Source organism: Pseudophryne corroboree, chromosome 8 (genome assembly GCF_028390025.1).
Source record: "Pseudophryne corroboree isolate aPseCor3 chromosome 8, aPseCor3.hap2, whole genome shotgun sequence".
In the NCBI taxonomy this organism is placed as follows: Eukaryota; Metazoa; Chordata; class Amphibia; order Anura; family Myobatrachidae; genus Pseudophryne; species Pseudophryne corroboree.
Window position 1 is genome coordinate 65,160,015 of NC_086451.1, and position 19,339 is coordinate 65,179,353.

A 19,339-nucleotide genomic window follows, 5' to 3' on the forward strand; every position below is an offset into this window, starting at 1 on the left:
TAAGAGCGGAGAAGTGAGCCAGTGGAGAAATTGCCCCATCAATTAATCAGCAGCTCTGTATCATTTTATAGTATGCAAATTATAGATGTTACTTCAGTGCTGATTGGTTGCCATGGGCAACTTCTCCACTGGCTCACTTCTCCGCTCTTATCACTGCTTAGTAAATGTACCCCATAGTCCAATATATTGTTCGGATCGGAATGATATATAGGGGGTCATTCCGACCCGATCGCTCGCTGCAGTTTCTCGCAGCGCAGCGATCGGGTCAGAACTGCGCATGCGCGCCGGCACACAGCGGCGCCAGCGCATGGCAGCCGTCATTGCCTAGCGATCGCCTCTGAGGCAGAGACGGTCGCTGGGCGGGAGGGGGCTGGATGACGGCGTTAAGCCGCCGTTTAGGGGGCGCGGTCTGGCCAGCGTAGGCGTGGCCAGACCGTTGAGGGGGCAGGCTGTGGCGGCTGCGTGACGTCACACGCTGCCGCTGCGCTGGTTGGGAGTTACTCTTGAAGTGCTAAGGCATTGCCACTGTGCGATGCCTTTGCACTTCTGCGGGGGGGGGGGCGGCACTGACATGCGGGGTGGACTAGCCCTGTGCTGGGCGTCCCCCCGCATGTCAGTGTGAATGATCGTAGGTTTAGCACAGCTACGATCAACTCGGAATGACCCCCATAGTACACATTGTATATCACTCTGTCGTTACTGGCTGTCTTTCGTTGAATAGCCCCATTGGATGTGCTGCATGTCCAATGGGACGATTCCACGGCTGATGCAATATAGTGGCAGCAAATAATGATACATTGCGCCGTCGTACAGCAGATCGTTTAGTGTGTACGGCAGATGCGATGTATCATTACATTGCTGCGTCAGTGGGTTGCAACATTGGAAGGTGTATACCCAGCTTTACCCCTTAGTATAATCGGGTACAATCTATGATATCAGAGGAAATGAATGTAACACCTGTTTTAGAATATTACTGACAATAGGGGTCAGTCTCTATCTGAGGTGCACTAGAAATGGAATCAGTATGTAATACTGATGGCCAGGACGTCGGCTGTCAGTATACCGACTGCGGCTTTCCGGCCACCAGGATGCCGGCAGCGTGGCGAGCACTAGTAAGCCCCTTGCGGACTAATAGCGCTTGCCATGCTGCAGGCACAGTGGCTTGCGGCATTGACCACATATTATATTCTCCCTCTATGGGTGTCGCGGACACCCACAGAGAGAATAAAGCCTGTGACGCAGAACTCCAGAGCCGGCATTGTACCGCTGTGCGGGATCCCGGCAATCACAATGTTTCTTCACCGCTTCCCCTACAAATGGGTTCAGTATGAAATCCCGACTGCCGGGATTCCGGCGGTCGAAATACCGATGTCGAAATTCTGACAGTCGGAATCCCAAACTTCGGTCACCACACTAATCTACTCTCCCTCGGGTGGCGGCGTGGACCACCATCTAAGTGGGGATTCTGGACAGCGGTCGGGATTCCGAACTCCCGGCAATACAATGGGTGTTGGTATTTTGACTGCCGGGATCCCGACAGTCAGGAAAATAACTGCATCCCCTAGAATTGTGTGGTGGCGGCTTTCATGTGTCCATGTTGATGGCTAAATAGTAGTCATAAGAATGTAAATATACCGGTAAGATAATTTCCCGAGAGTTCAGGGGGGTCATTTGTAAACATGCATAAATAAGAGCTCGTAGCACTGAATGCATTATTTATTGCTTTGACACATCAACCCAGCTTGCATCTGATTTTACAGAACTTGCACTGATTAAAGCACAGTTTGCGCAATATGTTGGGGGTGGAGGGGCATTGTCTACATGGAAACAGCTGAGTTCTAATTGCAAAAAAAAGGATTCATGCAGCAGAGCGTACTGCAAAAACAACATTTTATTATACTGGACAGGATATTGTAATGACTTCCAGACAGTGGGGTATCTATAACGGGTGTGGTTCGTTTTATCGACAGTATCTAGGTCGACAATGTTTAGGTCGACCACTATAGGTCGACAGTCACTAGGTCGACATGGATGGAAGGTCGACAGGGTTTCTAGGTCGACATGTGCTAGGTCGACAGGTCTAAAGGTCGACATGAGGATTTTTTATTTTTTTTTGTGTCGTTTTCTTCGTAAAGTGACCGGGATCCCAAACTAGTGCACCGCGTCCCCTCGCATGGCTCGCTTCACTCGCCATGCTTCGGGCATGGTGCCTTCGCTCCGCTACCGCTTCGCTCGGCACACTTTACCGTTCCAATCGTAGTCCACGTGGATCGTTAAGTATGAAAAAAAAACCGTGAAAAACTCATGTCGACCTTTGGACCTGTCGACCTAGCACATGTCGACCTAGAAACCCTGTCGACCTTCCATCCATGTCGACCTAGTGACTGTCGACCTATAGTGGTCGACCTAAACATTGTCGACCTAGACACTGTCGATCTTCAGACCGGATCCCATCTATAACGGGTGTAGGGTGTGCAGTGCCCACGAACCTGTGGGTCAAAATGGGCCCTGCATCATGCACCCTGCACCCAGGAGAGATTTATCAATGTGTCTCTGTACTTGCTCCCAGCTGCGCCATCTTTCTGCCGGTGTATTTGTAAAGATGGCACCGATGCAGGAGATAGCAAAGTCTTTACTATCTTCTACACAAGTGTCATCTTTCTGAATATATCGCCGCCAGCAACAGATATGGGGGCGCCAGCTGAGCTGCACAGTGTGGAAGCCTGGTGCATGCAGGACCCCTGAAATCTTAAAGAGCCTGAACTTCATGAGGTAGAGATTGCAGACATTTGAGGCTGCTGCCCATTAATTTGGAGTCTGCAGAGGCTTTTAGGTTGTCCTAAAGAGCACGGTCTGTGTCACATGCTACATAATAGAATAATCCAAGTTCGAAGGCAGTATTTAAGTAAAAAATAAGATCAAACTAATAAAATGGAGTTATAATGACACTTTTTTTTTTGCATATTTCAGTCACATAACGGAAATATGTCAAATACGGCCCAAAGGATCTGTTCAAACAATCAAAATATATACTGAGGGCCTGCATACAGGTATATGCTGTGCAGTAAAATATGCACAATTACCTCAGAAAAATGTACGAAGAACTAGCAGTATGGGAGAGGGGATTCCTAAATCATCGTACCCACGGTGATGCAGCCTGTTTTGGTGCTTCTTGATAAAGTTTAGGAGCTTTGCAAAATGGCTGTCATTTAGTGATTAAGCGGTAAGGAAATCTTTATTCACATAATCACAAAATCTACTAACAAGATAAATGAGGCCTTCACTTCTGGAGAAGCCCCCTGAGTCTTCCCAGACTCCACAGTCCACAATCCTCCATAGTGGCATGTCTCGCAGAGTCCAAGCTGATCCAGGATTGCACAGTGATGCTCTGTACTGTAGCTGTAATGTGCAGTTCTGGCACAGACAAAACTGAGCAGAAACACTCTGTGCAGAACAGGGTGAACAGCAATACTCTGCAGAGTGCTGGTAGTTTAGGGTTTACACAGCAATACATAATGTTCTGCGGGCCTCTAAGTGGGGTTCTGTAAATCTCATGCAGGATAGTGGTACAAAATGTGCTGCAGGAATGATGGATCTGACAATGAAAATGTAAATACTTGAAGTCCATCTGCACATCCCAGCATAACCCATCTGCTCCAAACTGACGCGTCCATGGAGTGAGGCAGCAGCAGCAGTCTGAGGATGAGACAGATTAATGGAGGGTCCTGTTCTCTGAGACCAAGAGAAGGTTTCTGTGACCGAATGATGTCAGAACGGTGCAGGGGAGGGATGGAGCTGTATCCCTGCGAACATCCGGAGCCGACAAGTTATCCGGCTCCTGTATCCATGGCAACTAGAGGCGGATACCTCTTTCCCCCCTATGAGCCCCCCTTCTCCATCTCTATCCTTCGCTCCCTGCCTCCCCCTCCCCACCATGTAGAAGATGGCTGGTTCCCTTTTGCTGGAGTGGCCTGGAAAAAATCAGACGGGCACCCCCTACGTACAGCTTCTAAGTGTCCTCGCCACTACCATCTCCAGCTGGGTCACCACTGAGACCTGGCAGCAGAATAGGTAAGGCTGGGATGGGCCCCTGTGTTGTTCTGTCATACCTAGTGGGGTCAGGAGGGACAGGCTTTTCCCGTCCCTGTGTCTGCCCATAGTCTCCCACATCAGCCTATGCATTTCACTGTATAGTGGAGTTATGTGTCTGTCACGGCTTTATAGCCTCCATCTCCTATATTCATATCTGTTTGTTCCTGTATCACTGGCTGCTCAGCAGTGCTGGGTATGCCTGAGAACCCCTCCCCCACTTGTGTCTCTCCATCCTTTTCTCTCATCTGCTTTATCTCCCCTGCACTCTTTGTATCTCCACCAGTCTGTCTCCCATCCCTTGTTTCCTGTCTGTCTCTGAAATGCTGTCAGGGACAATCGTGTCTCTATTAAAACGGGGACAGGAGGCTAAAGCCACCATCACCTCCACCTCATAAAATCCTTCTGATGGTAGCTGGGGGTAGCCTGTATCGCTGCACTAGACTTCACTCTTTCTCTGCCAGAAGGCCTGCAGTATAAAGGGTTAGATTCCGTGTGCCACCCTACTGATGGCGATCTATTACACCCAGACAAGAACCTTTGTCATGCTGATTTTAGGATTCATTCTAATTGGTTTTCCTTCAGTCCCTTATTTTCAGCATTGTTGCTGCATATGCATACGGTTTCCTAAAGCCATCAACTTTCATTTATAAATGAATTATTACCCTATTTACTTCTCCCAACACAAATGTAACCCTTTACGCTCCAGACCTTGTCCCCATACATTTGTCACTAGTTTTGGCTCAGTCACCTGTTTCACACATGCCTGCATAGAACTCATGCCAAGGCCAGAGGGCACTGGATATGTTTCCCCGAGCAAGGACCGTGTAAGAAAGAGGACATGGCACTGACAGCTGGGCGGTTTGTATGCCAGGCATGCCACAGGGGCAACTGAATGATCAACATTTACTAATGCGGTCTGGTTATCGTCACGAGTAATGAGGGGAGGAGTAAAGACAGATTTCCTTTACTTCCCTTATCCTAATTCCCCCATGCACACCACCTTTACCTAATGTGAGGAAGTCTGTGTTAATTTATTAAGCCTTGGAGAGTGATAAATAGCACGTTAATAAAGTACCAACTAACCAGCTCCTAAATGTCATTTTTCAAACACTGGGGCAGATGTATTAACCTGGAGAAGGCATAAGGAAGTGATAAACCAGTGATATGTGCAAGGTGATAAACGCGCCAGCCAATCAGCTGCAATATGTAAATTAACAGTTAGGAGCCGATTGGCTGGTGCATTTATCACCTTGCACTCAACACTGCTTTATCACTTCCTTATGCCTTCTCCAGGTGGGGCAGATGTATTAAGCCTGGAGAAGTGATAAAGCAGTGATAAGTGGAAGGTAATAACACACCAGCCAATCAGCTCCTAACTGTAATTTTTCAAACTGTAATGATTGGCTGGTGCATGGCCCTTCGGAGCTAGTTGGTTGGTACTTTATCACTGTGCTATTTATCACTCTCCAAGGCTTGATAAATGGGGGCCAAAATCTGTAATTACCCCAAGGCCAGATACATAGGGGGTAATTCCAAGTTGATCGCAGCAGGAACTTTGTTAGCAATTGGGCAAAACCATGGGGGTCATTCCGAGTTGTTCGCTCGCAAGCTGCTTTTAGCAGCTTTGCACACGCTAAGCCGCCGCCTACTGGGAGTGAGTCTTAGCATAGTAAAATTGCGAACGAAAGATTCTCAAAATTGCGATTACACACCTCTTAGCAGTTTCTGAGTAGCTTCAAACTTACTCGGCATCTGCGATCAGTTCAGTGCTTGTCGTTCCTGGTTTGACGTCACAAACACACCCAGCGTTCGCCCAGACACTCCTCCGTTTCTCCAGCCACTCCCGCGTTTTTCCCAGAAACGGTAGCGGTTTTTCGCACACACCCATAAAACGGCCAGTTTCCGCCCAGAAACACCCACTTCCTGTCAATCACACTCGGATCAGCAGAATGAAGAAAAAACCTTGTAATGCCGTGAGTAAAATACCTAACTGCATAGCAAATTTACTTGGCGCAGTCGCACTGCGGACATTGCGCATGCGCAATCGCGACTAATCGCTCCGTTGCGAGAAAAAAATAACGAACGAACAACTCGGATTGACCCCCCATGTGCACTGCAGGGGAGGTAGATATAACATGTGCAGAGAGAGATAGATTTGGGTGGGGTGTGTTCAATCTGCAATCTAAATTGCAGTGTAAAAATAAAGCAGCCAGTATTTACCCTGCACAGAAACAAAATAACCCACCCAAATCTAACTCTCTCTGCAAATGTTATATCTGCTCCCCCCCCCCCCCCCCCCCCCCCCTGCAGTGCACATGGTTTTGCCCAACTGCTAAAAAATTTTCCTGCTGCGATCAACTTGGAATTACCCCCATAATACGTTACTGGATACTCTGTTTGCTAATAGGCAAGGGTGATAGAAGTTGCGCAGAAATTTCAAGCAAAACGAGTTTGCTCAATAAGCCACTTTATAGAGATGCCACCACTCTTGTCTTTGCAGTCTGCAGAATGGCATTACACACTGTTGGGCTGAGGATGAGCAGGACTCATGCCAATTTGTGTGGTGTCAAATACGCAAATTAGTTCTGCGCATCCTCAGAAAACAGGCCGCACACATATGCGACTGCGTGTATGCAGATTTGATTGAACATGACTATGAATTGAGGAACTGGACAGACAGGGGAAGGAAGGGCCAGTATAACATAGGCACAGCAAGGGCACGATGACATAACTGGGAACAGGTGCAGACCAGCAGAAACATGCCGTATCAATTACAGGTGTCTGGTCGCTGGTGCAAATAAAATATATGCTAATGATGGCTGCCCACACTACCTTGCCACTTATGATTGGCTGATTGCAGATTCACCACTGAAGCTGAAAGAAGCTTTCCTCATTGCCCATGCATATATTATATGTTCTGGTGAGCGTATTTTAGCAAGACAGATTTTTATTTTTTATTTTTTTCAGTTATAACTGCAGTATTGGAGAGATTTTTATTATTTTTTTTATTACTATTATTTTACTCAAACCTAATAGCAAATGCATATTTTGCCACCAAAATACATGCATAAACCGGGGTGTGTCAGTATGATCCCCTGTATTTGTAAATGTGAATGTGATTGCATTAATAGTATATGGGGCAGGAGAAATTAGCCGAGAGCTACGTCATTTGACTTTTAACTGCGGGTAAAAGCAGCTGCAGCGAGATTTTGCCATTCATTTAGAAATCTGCATTAAGTTAACAGGGGTTTCAATGGAAAAACTTGCTGCTTTTAGTTTATCTCTACAGACTAGGTTATAACTATGAAAAAGTCCTTATTTTAATTAAAAAAAGCAAACATCTCAGGACATTGGGGCTGATTCAGACCTGATTGGTGCTGTGCGTTTTCAGGTCTGAACTGCGCATGTGCCGACGGCGACGGCTGTTGTAGCCCTGCGATCGCCTCTGACTGATTGATAGGCAGAGGTGTTCGCTGGGTGGGAGGGGGCAATTTGTCAGCATTTAGCCGCCGTTTAGGGGGGGGCGGGCCGCGGCAGCTGCGCGACATCACACGCAGCCGCTGCGGCCCGGGCAGCGACGAGTAGCTCCCTGCCAGCGCGCATGAGCTGCGCTGGTAGGGAGCTACTCCTGAAGTACAATAGCATCGCTGCTGTGCGATGCTTTTGCACTTGTGCGACGGCGCAGGGCCTGACATGCAGGGCAGGGTAGTCCTGTGCTGGGCGTCCTCCCGCATGTCAGTGTGACTGATCGTAGATGTGCTGTGCTGTCTGAATTAGCCCCATTGTGCTATACCCCTGTCACACCCTTCCCAATAAATAATAATGGGCATGATTCAGATCTGGCATTGCGCATGTGCTGCAATGAATTAGAGATAATGGGGGTAATTCCAAGTTGATCGCAGCAGGATTTTTGATAGCAATTGGGCAAAACCATGTGCACTGCAGGGGAGGCAGATATAACATGTGCAGAGAGAGTTAGATTTAAGTGGGTTATTTTATTTCTGTGCAGGGTAAATACTGGCTGCTTTATTTTTACACTGCAATTTAGATTGCAGATTGAACACACCCCACCCAAATCTAACTCTCTCTGCACATGTTATATCTGCCTCCCCTGCAGTGCACATGGGCCCTCATTCCGAGTTGTTCGCTCGGTAAAAATCTTCGCATCGCAGCGATTTTCCGCTTAATGCGCATGCGCAATGTCCGCACTGCGACTGCGCCAAGTAAATTTGCTATGCACTTAATAATTTTACTCACGGCTTTTTCATCGTTCTGGCGATCGTAATGTGATTGACAGGAAATGGGTGTTACTGGGCGGAAACAGGCCGTTTTATGGGCGTGTGGGAAAAAACGCTACCGTTTCCGGAAAAAACGCAGGAGTGGCCGGAGAAAAATAAAGCAGCCAGTATTTACCCTGCACAGAAACAAAATAACCCACCCAAATCTAACTCTCTCTGCACATGTTATATCTGCCCCCCCCTGCAGTGCACATGGGCCCTCATTCCGAGTTGATCGCTCGCGAGCTACTTTTAGCAGCCGTGCAAACGCATAGTCGCCGCCCACGGGGGAGTGTATTTTCGCTTTGCAGGAGTGCGAACGCCTGTGCAGAAGAGCGGCAGCAAACACATTTTGTGCAGAACAAGACCAGACCTGTAGTTACTTATTCTGTGCGATGATTGCTGCTACGAAGGTCCCGGTATTGACGTCAGATACCCGCCCAGCAAACGCCCGACCACGCCTGCGTTTTTCCAAACACTCCCAGAAAACAGTCAGTTGACACCCACAAACTCCCACTTCCTGTCAATCTCCTTGCATCCGCCAGTGCGACTGGAAGCGTTGCTAGAACCTGTGCAAAACCACAAAGCTCTTTGTACTTGTACGACGCGCCTGCGCACTGTGGTGCATACGCATGCGCAGATTAGCCGCGTTCTGCCATAATTGCTGCCCTGTAGTTTCTTATTCTGTGCGATGATTGCTGCGACGAAGGTCGCGGTATTGACGTCAGATACCCACCCAGCAAACGCCCGACCACGCCTGCGTTTTTCCAAACACTCCCAGAAAACAGTCAGTTGACACCCACAAACTCCCACTTCCTGTCAATCTCCTTGCATCCGCCAGTGCGACTGGAAGCGTAGCTAGAACCTGTGCAATACCACAAAGCTCTTTGTACTTGTACGACGCGCCTGCGCACTGTGGTGCATACGCATGCGCAGATTAGCCGCGTTCTGCCATAATCGCTGCGCTGCAAAAATCTGTAGCGCGCGATCAACTTGGAATGACCCCCATGGTTCTGCCCATCTGCTAACAAGTTTGCCGCTACGATCAGGTCTGAATTAGGCCCCATGACCGATGGTGACTATGATAATCCAAAGCTGCATCCTCAGGACTCGGATCCTTGCTAATGCTAACAGGAGGTGTCTGTCTCCTACAGACGCCTCCTGCTGCATTCAGATTCTACTTAGAAAGAATTGCACAGCCGCTTTCTTGCAGCTGTGCAATTCCTCACACACACATGATTCAGGCCCTTTGTATGCAGCGGCTGTGCAATAATTGTAAGTGATGTGCAGTCAGGTAGACAGAGCCTCTCCTGTCATGCTCCAGTATACTCCAGAGTTTTGACTGTAAAAATGATAACACAAATACAAAGAAGATATCATAAAATATCTTCTTTATATTCTAATTATTTTTTATAGTCAAAGCTCTGGAGTATACTGGGGTATGACAGGTGAGGCTCTGCCTCCCCTGCCTAACTTGTCCACATGTCTCTGATCAAAGCTCAGCAAATTTCCAGCAGTCTATACTGCTGCACCTGTGTATAATGCCCACATGAACCATCAGGTTCATATATGTGTGTAAATCTGGCTTTGACACTAGCCAGTGTCTCCTCAGCTATTTACCTCACCACACGTCACATGTCACCACAATCATCTGCGTGAGCATCGGTCATCTACTGAAGGCAGTTAAGCTGTGTCCAAGGACGCAGCCACTGGCTTCAGCATGCCAAAGAAAACAGGGACGGTGCCCTCCCACTTCCTGTAACGCTGGCCACTTCCTGCCACCACTTTCCTGCCCCCGAACGGATCGGGGGCACGGCGAATGATCTTGCAGAACGTGATCTGCACATGCGTAGATTTCACACTGGGATATACATAAACCATTTGCTTTGCGTACATCTCTGAATTAGTCACATAGGGTCAGAGAAGCCAGCAGTAGCGTCCAATGCCGAATCCCACCAGGGAAGGACCCGTTTACAATTCCCGGGTGGGATCCGGCATTGGTGGTGTGAAAGGGGTATTAGTGAATTAGTTACCATACTAAAGTAAGTTGTCTTTTCCACAGTTACGGTGCCAGTCTGTGAAGATAGGCAGCAGACCATGAAGACCAGGGGGTCAGAACTCTGGGGCTGATACATGGTGGTGCTATATAGGAACACACAAGCTAGCGTGTTGCCAATGTATAGCTATAATAATAAGGCATATACTTTCAGGGTGCTCTCCCTGACTCCCAACACAGTAGACCAGCCTCCCTGGATCTGCCCAGTACATAAGAAAACACCAATGGTTTGATGGCTCGAATTATGGCGCCACATCCACCCACAACCCTCTCCTGGGCAACTCCATCCCCCCTGTACAACAGCAGGGGTTGTACAGCACTGAGAAGGGTAGGGATGGAGTCAGGACTCAGGAGACAGGTACACATCCCTGGCAACTAGCCAGCTCCCATCCGCCCGCTCGCCCGCCAGCTCCCCTGCCCGCCCACTCGCTCTCCCTCCTCCCTGTCATAGTACTCCGCCTTGGGGGGAGGGGAGGGGGGGAGTTTCGTGAAATAACGCGTTGTGTTGTGACGCAAGCCCGTCATTCAGCGAAACTCCGCTCCTGAGCAGAGTACAATGACAGTGAGGAGGGGGAGCTGTCGTTACTGGGGGAAAAGTGCAGTGGCGGGCGCTTCGTGCAGTATATACTATCATATATACCCCTAGATTTTTCGGTGCACTAAATATATCATATATATAACAGTATATTGTGTAATAGTTGCTACAGTATATTTCATTTTAGGATCTAAACTAATCTACCAAATGTATTGTGTTAAATCATTACGTATACTCAGTAATTATTGTGCAGATCTGATTATATTTGATACTATACAATCTCTCAAACATTTGTGTTAATTAGCACCACTAGGACATAAACTATCTCAAGACAGTGGCCCTCATTCCGAGTTGTTCGCTCGTTATTTTCCTTCGCATCGGTGCGATTTTCCGCTAACTGCGCATGCGCAATGTTCGCACTGCGGCTGCGTCAAGTAAATTTGCTAAGAAGTTTGGTATTTTACTCACGGCATAACGAGTTTTTTTCTTCGTTCTGGTGATCGGAATGTGATTGACAGGAAGTGGGTGTTTCTGGGCGGAAACTGGCCGTTTTATGGGTGTGTGTGAAAAAACGCTGCCGTTTCTGGGAAAAACGCAGGAGTGTCTGTAGAAACGGGGGATTGTCTGGGCGAACGCTGGGTGTGTTTGTGACGTCAAACCAGGAACGAAACTGACTGAACTGATCGCAGTGGCAGAGTAAGTCTCGAGCTACTCAGAAACTGCTCAGAAATTTCTGGGGGTCATTCCGAGTTGTTCGCTCGGTAAAAATCTTCGCATCGCAGCGATTTTCCGCTTAATGCGCATGCGCAATGTTCGCACTGCGACTGCGCCAAGTAAATTTGCTATGCACTTAGGAATTTTACTCACGGCTTTTTCATCGTTCTGGCGATCGTAATGTGATTGACAGGAAATGGGTGTTACTGGGCGGAAACAGGCCGTTTTATGGGCGTGTGGGAAAAAACGCTGCCGTTTCCGGAAAAAACGCAGGAGTGGCCGGAGAAACGGAGGAGTGTCTGGGCGAACGCTGGGAGTGTTTGTGACGTCAAACCAGGAACGACAAGCACTGAACTGATCGCAGATGCCGAGTAAGTCTGAAGCTACTCAGAAACTGCTACGAGGTGTGTAATCGCAATATTGCGAATACATCGTTCGCATTTTTAAGATGCTAAGATTCACTCCCAGTAGGCGGCGGCTTAGCGTGAGCAACTCTGCTAAAATCGCATTGCGAGCGAACAACTCGGAATGACCCCCTCTATTCGCAATTTTGCTAATCTTTCGTTCGCAATTCTGCTAAGCTAAGATTCACTCCCAGAGGGCGGTGGCTTAGCGTGTGCAATGCTGCTAAAAGCGGCTAGCGAGCGAACAACTCGTAATGAGGGCCAGTGTGTATGTGGCTGCGGGCAGCTGCAGAAGCCCCATGCCAGATGCAAGGAATCCCGGGCTTCCCTTCCCTCTACACGTCACTCAGAATCACATAGACATACACGTCCATGACACTCGAGTCCCAACAAGACAGGGCGGTTCCTTGTGCTTGCATTGCTGCCGGCCCGAAACGCCCAATTATACGGAAAGACAGATCCAAAATAGTTCCGTAGCACTGAGAATAGGAAAGACAGATGCAGAAATCCGCATCTGTGCATGACCTGCATAGAAACACTCGCCATTTGCATCTGTGCACAGAGATCCGTCCGACTCCAAATCTGCTCCAATATATCAAAATTATGATTTTTATTAATTTGGGAATTTGTATATTACATATTGAGAATGATGACAAGATGATACAAGCAAGAATACTTACAATGTACCAGACATGGCGTTTAAAAAAAAGCCCAAGTATAAGCCTAACTGCAAGAAATCATTCATTATTAATATTGAGAGAAATCAGCAATAACGCTGTGCCCCATTCTGCCTTGCTCACTAGTAAATGAGCTCTGAGCTAAGGGGATCCTCCAGATGTCACAGGATGTGTCTGAGCTGCACACGGAGAGGCTGTAGTAGAGTTGTGTGTAAGCGAAGGATTTTTGCGCAGTACGCCTTTCTGTAAACAAAACATTCTTACATTTCCATTCATGTATGTAGAAACTGACGCTTGTTGCAGTTATGCCTCTTCACACTAGAGGCATAAAAACAGAATGGAGGAGGTGTGCAAGCATTGGCTGACTATAATAAGGGAATGTACAAATGCATCTGATGCAGGCCCCGGCAATGGTCCTTTCTGCTCACAAAATAACAGAGCGGAGGTCTCTTCTGGGGCTGCACTGCTGCACAGCAGGAAGTGGATACATGCATGGGTTGGAGAAATCTTTCTAAGCAGAAGGGTGTGGGGACCAGTGGTGGATTTCCCACTAGGCACTTGAGGCACGTGTCTAGGGGTGCCACCTGATGGGGACGCCCCCCCTCCCCTCCTGTTTCTGAGCAGCGCCCCCCCTCCCCTCCTGTTTCTGAGCAGCTGGCATAGACAGGGTACTCCTCCTCCTCATACTTACCGACTCTTCTGCTGCTCTCTCCGGGAGAGAGCAGCCAGGTCTGTTCAGCAGGGGGCGGGGAAGGGTAGTGACGAGAAGAGGGGGCGGAGCAGAGGTGGAATGGGAGCGTGGTTGAGGCGGGGTGGGTGTGTGGCAGAGGTATTTTGACATTTAAGCCACACCCCCACCGCATAATGCCGCTATTATAGGCATTATACTGTAGGGGGCGTGGCTATGATGACGCGATTCAACAAGAATCGCGTCATCGACTGCCCGGACCGCCCACTCTACTTACTAAGTGAGCGGCTGGGCAGGGGGGAGCGCAGGGATCGGGAGACTTGCCTGCTTTTCCGGGGGGCCGGGAGGGTCACCCGATTTTCGGGAGCCTCCCGGCCATTCCGGGAGAGTAGGCAAGTATGCTCCTCCTCCTCCTGTCAATCAGGGATGAGAGCAAATCCCTCTACACAGGACTGCCGAATCTCTGAAGGGAGGCAGACCTGGGCTTCCACTGCCCTCCAGCACCTCCCCCAGCCAGCTCCGAATTCTGTCCCTGTTCTCCTGTCACACTCAGTGGCAACTTTCCCACTCACAGAATCCTTGGTATGATCCATTACACATCCCTCTGTTACCTTAGGCTCTGAGGTTATTCCCTGTTTGGCCAAAACCTTACCATCTCCTGTCAGCCGGTCTAACTAACTCGTTCCCTTAGTCCCCACCTGGGCTGAGTTCTTGGATGACTCCCGCTCTTAGGGGGTCATTCCGAGTTGATCGCATGTACAGGTAGCAACGTTTTGCTGCTCGTTCGATCAACCTGCCACCGCCTATGGGGGAGTGCATTTTAGCATAGCAGGGCTGCGATCGCTTGTGCAGCCCTGCTATGCTAAAAAAGTTTCCGGGATTGAAGGTCCCGGGATTGACATCAGACATCCGCCCTCCAAACGCCTGGACATGCCTGCGTTCAGATCTCCAAGCCCGGAAAACGGTGAGTATCCGCCCCGGAACGCCTCCCCGCTGTCAATCTTCTTGCGATCACGCTAGCGATCACTTTCTTCTGTCTTCTGGTCGTTTCCCGACTGTCGCTGGGCAACGGTGCGCATTGCGGGCGCTGCGCATGCACAGTTCCGACCCGTTTGCACCGCAGAGAAGAACCACTGCGTGCGAACAAGTTGGAATGGCCCCCTTAGCACGTGGAACTCCACTACAGCTGCAGCAAGCGGGGGAGAGGCGGATGAGGATCAGGAGTTAGACTGACTTGTGGCAATAGCACGGTAAACAGACAAGGGGGGGAGGGGGGGCAATACTGTTGTGCCTAGGGGAGGTCTGATCCTTAAATCTGCCACTGGTGGGGATGTTGGCATAACTCCTATGGGGCAACAGAAGCTGAACACCTAAAGATTTCTGGAGCCTATAGTATGGCATAGAATGCCTGGTCTTCATAACTTTGGCCGTGGGATGCCTGTAGAGCAGTCTGGACAGTGGCACAATAAGGTAAGATACCTGGTAAAAGGGGGGTAGGGAGGAGTACAGCAGTACTGTCACTGTCTAGTTAGGTGAGGAGGCTAAAGCACCACTAAAGGCCCTTTATCACATTTTTACTATGGCCCGGCGATACACTGTTCATCCCCGAGAATAAAAGATACATAAACAAAGCTTCAATAAAGATCACTGGAGCGCTCTCTTCTGCTGTACAGTGGTTGCTATGGGTAACATCTCCCCTTCTAAAAAAAACTCACAGCTTAGTAAATATACCCCAAGAAATCTATACTGTATTCTACAAAAGGTTCAGAGATGGTATAACATTTATTTTATAACCAGGATGCAAAGGATATTGTTATAACTAACAATAGTAGTACAATAGGCTGGCAAACATTAAGTTGCTTTCACATGACACACTGTAGCTGCAGCAGTCCATGCAGGCTTACTTTTATTATGTGAGCAGCAGTGCAGAGCGCGTGTACTGGTCCCTCTGAGAGGTGTCATACATCTGACTCGTATGAGCCCGTAAAACAGTTTACACAGTTCAGCCCAGTTCCCACCTCCATCCGCTGGATCCGGCATGCGGGCGGACTTGCCTGTACTGGGTGTAGCCCGGCATGTCAGAGACATAGGGGGTCATTCCGAGTTGTTCGCTCGCAAGCTGCTTTTAGCAGCTTTGCACACGCTAAGCCGCCGCCTACTGGGAGTGAATCTTAGCTTATCAAAATTGCGAACGAAAGATTAGCAGAATTGCAAATAGACACTTCTTAGCAGTTTCAGAGTAGCTCCAGACTTACTCGGCATCTGCGATCAGTTCAGTCAGTTTCGTTCCTGGTTTGACGTCACAAACACACCCAGCGTTCGCCCAGACACTCCTCCGTTTCTCCAGCCACTCCCGCGTTTTTCCCAGAAACGGTAGCGTTTTTTCGCACACACCCATAAAACGGCCTGTTTCCGCCCAGAAACACCCACTTCCTGTCAATCACATTACGATCACCAGAACGAAGAAAAAACCTCGTAATACCGTGAGTAAAATACCTAACTGCATAGCAAATTTACTTGGCGCAGTCGCACTGCGGACATTGCGCATGCGCATTAGCGACTAATCGCTCCGTTGCGAGAAAAAAAATAAGAATTTATTTACCGATAATTCTATTTCTCGTAGTCCGTAGTGGATGCTGGGGACTCCGTCAGGACCATGGGGTTTAGCGGCTCCGCAGGAGACAGGGCACAATAATAAAAGCTTTAGGATCAGGTGGTGTGCACTGGCTCCTCCCCCTATGACCCTCCTCCAAGCCTCAGTTAGGATACTGTGCCCGGACGAGCGTGCATAATAAGGAAGGATATTGAATCCCGGGTAAGACTCATACCAGCCACACCAATCACACCGTACAACCTGTGATCTGAACCCAGTTAACAGTATGATAACAACGAAGGAGCCTCTGAAAAGATGGCTCACAACAAGAATAACCCGATTTTTGTAACAATAACTATGTACAAGTATTGCAGACAATCCGCACTTGGGATGGGCGCCCAGCATCCACTACGGACTACGAGAAATAGAATTATCGGTAAGTAAATTCTTATTTTCTCTAACGTCCTAAGTGGATGCTGGGGACTCCGTCAGGACCATGGGGATTATACCAAAGCTCCCAAACGGGCGGGAGAGTGCGGATGACTCTGCAGCACCGAATGAGAGAACTCCAGGTCCTCCTCAGTCAGGGTGTGCCCCTGACCAAGTAGCAGCTCGGCAAAGTTGTAAAGCCGAGACCCCTCGGGCAGCCGCCCAAGATGAGCCCACTTCCTTGTGGAATGGGCTTTTACTGATTTTGGCTGTGGCAAGCCTGCCACAGAATGTGCAAGCTGAATTGTACTACAAATCCAGCGAGCAATCGTCTGCTTAGAAGCAGGAACACCCATCTTGTTGGGTGCATACAGGCTAAACAGCGAGTCAGATTTTCTGACTCCAGTCGTCCTGGAAACATATATTTTCAGGGCCCTGACAACGTCAAGTAACTTGGAGTCCTCCAAGTCCCTAGTAGCCGCAGGTACCACAATAGGTTGGTTCATGTGAAAAACAGAAAACACCTTAAGGAGAAATTGAGGACGAGTCTTCAATTCTGCCCTGTCAGAATGAAAAATTAAGTAAGGGCTTTTATATGATAAAGCCGCCCATTCTGACACACGCCTGGCTGAAGCCAGGGCTAATAGAATCTTCACCTTCCATGTGAAATATTTTAATTCCACAGTGGTGAGTGGATCAAACCAATGTGACTTTAGGAAACTCAAAACAACATTGAGATCCCAAGGTGCCACTGGGGGCACAAAAGGAGGCTGTATATGCAGTACCCCTTTTACAAACGTCTGAACTTCAGGCACTGAAGCCAGTTCTTTCTGGAAGAAATTCGACAGGGTCGAAATTTGAACCTTAATGGACCCTAATTTTAGGCCCATAGACAGTCCTGTTTTCAGGAAATGTAGGAAACGACCCAGTTGGAATTCCTCTGTAGGGACCTTCTTGGCCTCACACCACGCAACATATTTTCGCCAAATGCGGTGAAAATGTTTTGCGGTTACATCCTTCCTGGCTTCGACCAGGGTAGGGATGACTTCATCTGGAATGCCCTTTCAGGATCCGGCGTTCAACTGCCATGCCGTCAAACGCAGCCGTGGTAAGTCTTGGAAAAGACAAGGCCCCTGCTGGAGCAGGTCCTCTCTTAAGGTAGAGGCCACGGTTCTTCCGTGAGCATCTCTTGAAGTTCCGGGTACCAAGTCCTTCTTGACCCATCCGGAACCACGAGTATCGTTCTTACTCATCTCCTTCTTATGATTCTCAGTACTTTTGGTATGAGATGCATAGGAGGGAACACATACCCTGACTGGTACACCCACAGTGTTACCAGAGCGTCCACCGCTATTGCCTGAGGGTCCCTTGACCTGGCGCAATATCTGTCTAGTTTTTTGTTCAGGCGGGACGCCATCATGTCCACCTTTGGTTTTTCCCAACGGTTTACAATCATGTGGAAGACTTCCCGCTGAAGTCCCCACTCTCCCGGGTGGAGGTTATGCCTGCTGAGGAAGTCTGCTTCCCAGTTTTCCACTCCCGGAATTAACACTGCTGAGAGTGTTATCACATGATTTTTCGCCCAGCGAAGAATCCTTGCAGTTTCTGCCATTTCCCTCCTGCTTCATGTGCCGCCCTGTCTGTTTACGTGGGCGACTGCCGTGATGTTGTCCCACTGGATCAATACCGGCTGACCTTGAAGCAGAGGTCTTGCTAAGCTTAGAGCCTTGTAAATTGCCCTTAGCTCCAGTATATTTATGTGGAGAGAAGTCTCCAGACTTGATCACACTCCCTGGAAATTTTTTCCTTGTGTGACTGCTCCCCAGCCACTCAGGCTGGCATCCGTGGTCACCAGGACCCAGTCCTGAATGTCGAATCTGCGGCCCTTTCATAGATGAGCACTCTGCAGCCACCGCAGAAGAAAACACCCTTGTCCTTGGAGACAGGGTTATCCGCTGATGCATCTGAAGATGCGATCCGGACCATTTTCCCAGCAGATTCCACTGAAAGGTTCTTGCGTGAAATCTACCGAATGGGATCGCTTTGTAAGAAACCACCATTTTTCACAGGACCCTTGTGCAATGATGCACTGATACTTTTCCTGGTTTTAGGAGGTTCCTGACTAGCTCGGATAACTCCCTGGCCTTCTTCTCCGGGAGAAAACATCCTTTTCTGGACTGTGTCCAGAATCATTCCTAGGAACATTAGACGTGTCGTCGGAAAAAGCTGCGATTTTGGAATATTTAGAATCCACTCGTGCTGTCGTAGAACTACTTGAGATAGTGCTACTCCGACCGCCAACTGTTCTCTGGACCTTGCCCTTATCAGGAAAGCGTCCATATTTCTTTTAGGAAGAATCATCATTTCGGCCATTACCATGGTAAAGACCCGGGGTGCCGTGGACAATCCAAACGGCAGCGTCTGAACTGATAGTGACAGTTCTGTACCACGAACCTGAGATACCCTTGGTGAGAAGGGCAAAATTTGGACCTGTAGGTAAGCGTCCCTGATATCCAGTGACACCATATCGTCCTGGTTCGCTATCACTGCTCTGAGTGACTCCATCTTGATTTGAACCCTTGTATGTAATTGTTCAAATCTTTTAGATCTCACCGAGCCGTTTATACGGCAATACTTCCATGTGCCGTCTGGAATCTGCATCACCTGACCACTGTCGTGTCTATAAACATCGTCTGGCAGATATGGACATCACATCTACTCTTGATGTCAGAATGCAAATATCCCTCTGCGCATCTCGCATATATAGAAATGCATCCTTAAAATGCTCTATAGTCAATAAAATATTGTTCCTGTCAAGGGTATCAATATTTTCAGTCAGGAAATCCGACCAAGCCCCCCCAGCGCTGCACATCC

At 48.7% G+C, this 19,339-nt stretch overlaps 1 protein-coding gene across 1 annotated transcript in view; it reads left to right on the forward strand.

Annotated features, from left to right (window-relative positions):
- Window positions 1–3,649: 3,649 nt before the first annotated feature.
- The window catches only part of GPR173 (G protein-coupled receptor 173), a 38,173-nt gene continuing 22,483 nt past the window's right edge, over window positions 3,650–19,339 (forward strand). The window contains exon 1 of the mRNA XM_063936547.1: window positions 3,650–4,071. The gene's annotated coding sequence lies outside the window, so the exon portion shown is untranslated. The remainder of the gene's footprint in view (window positions 4,072–19,339) is intronic.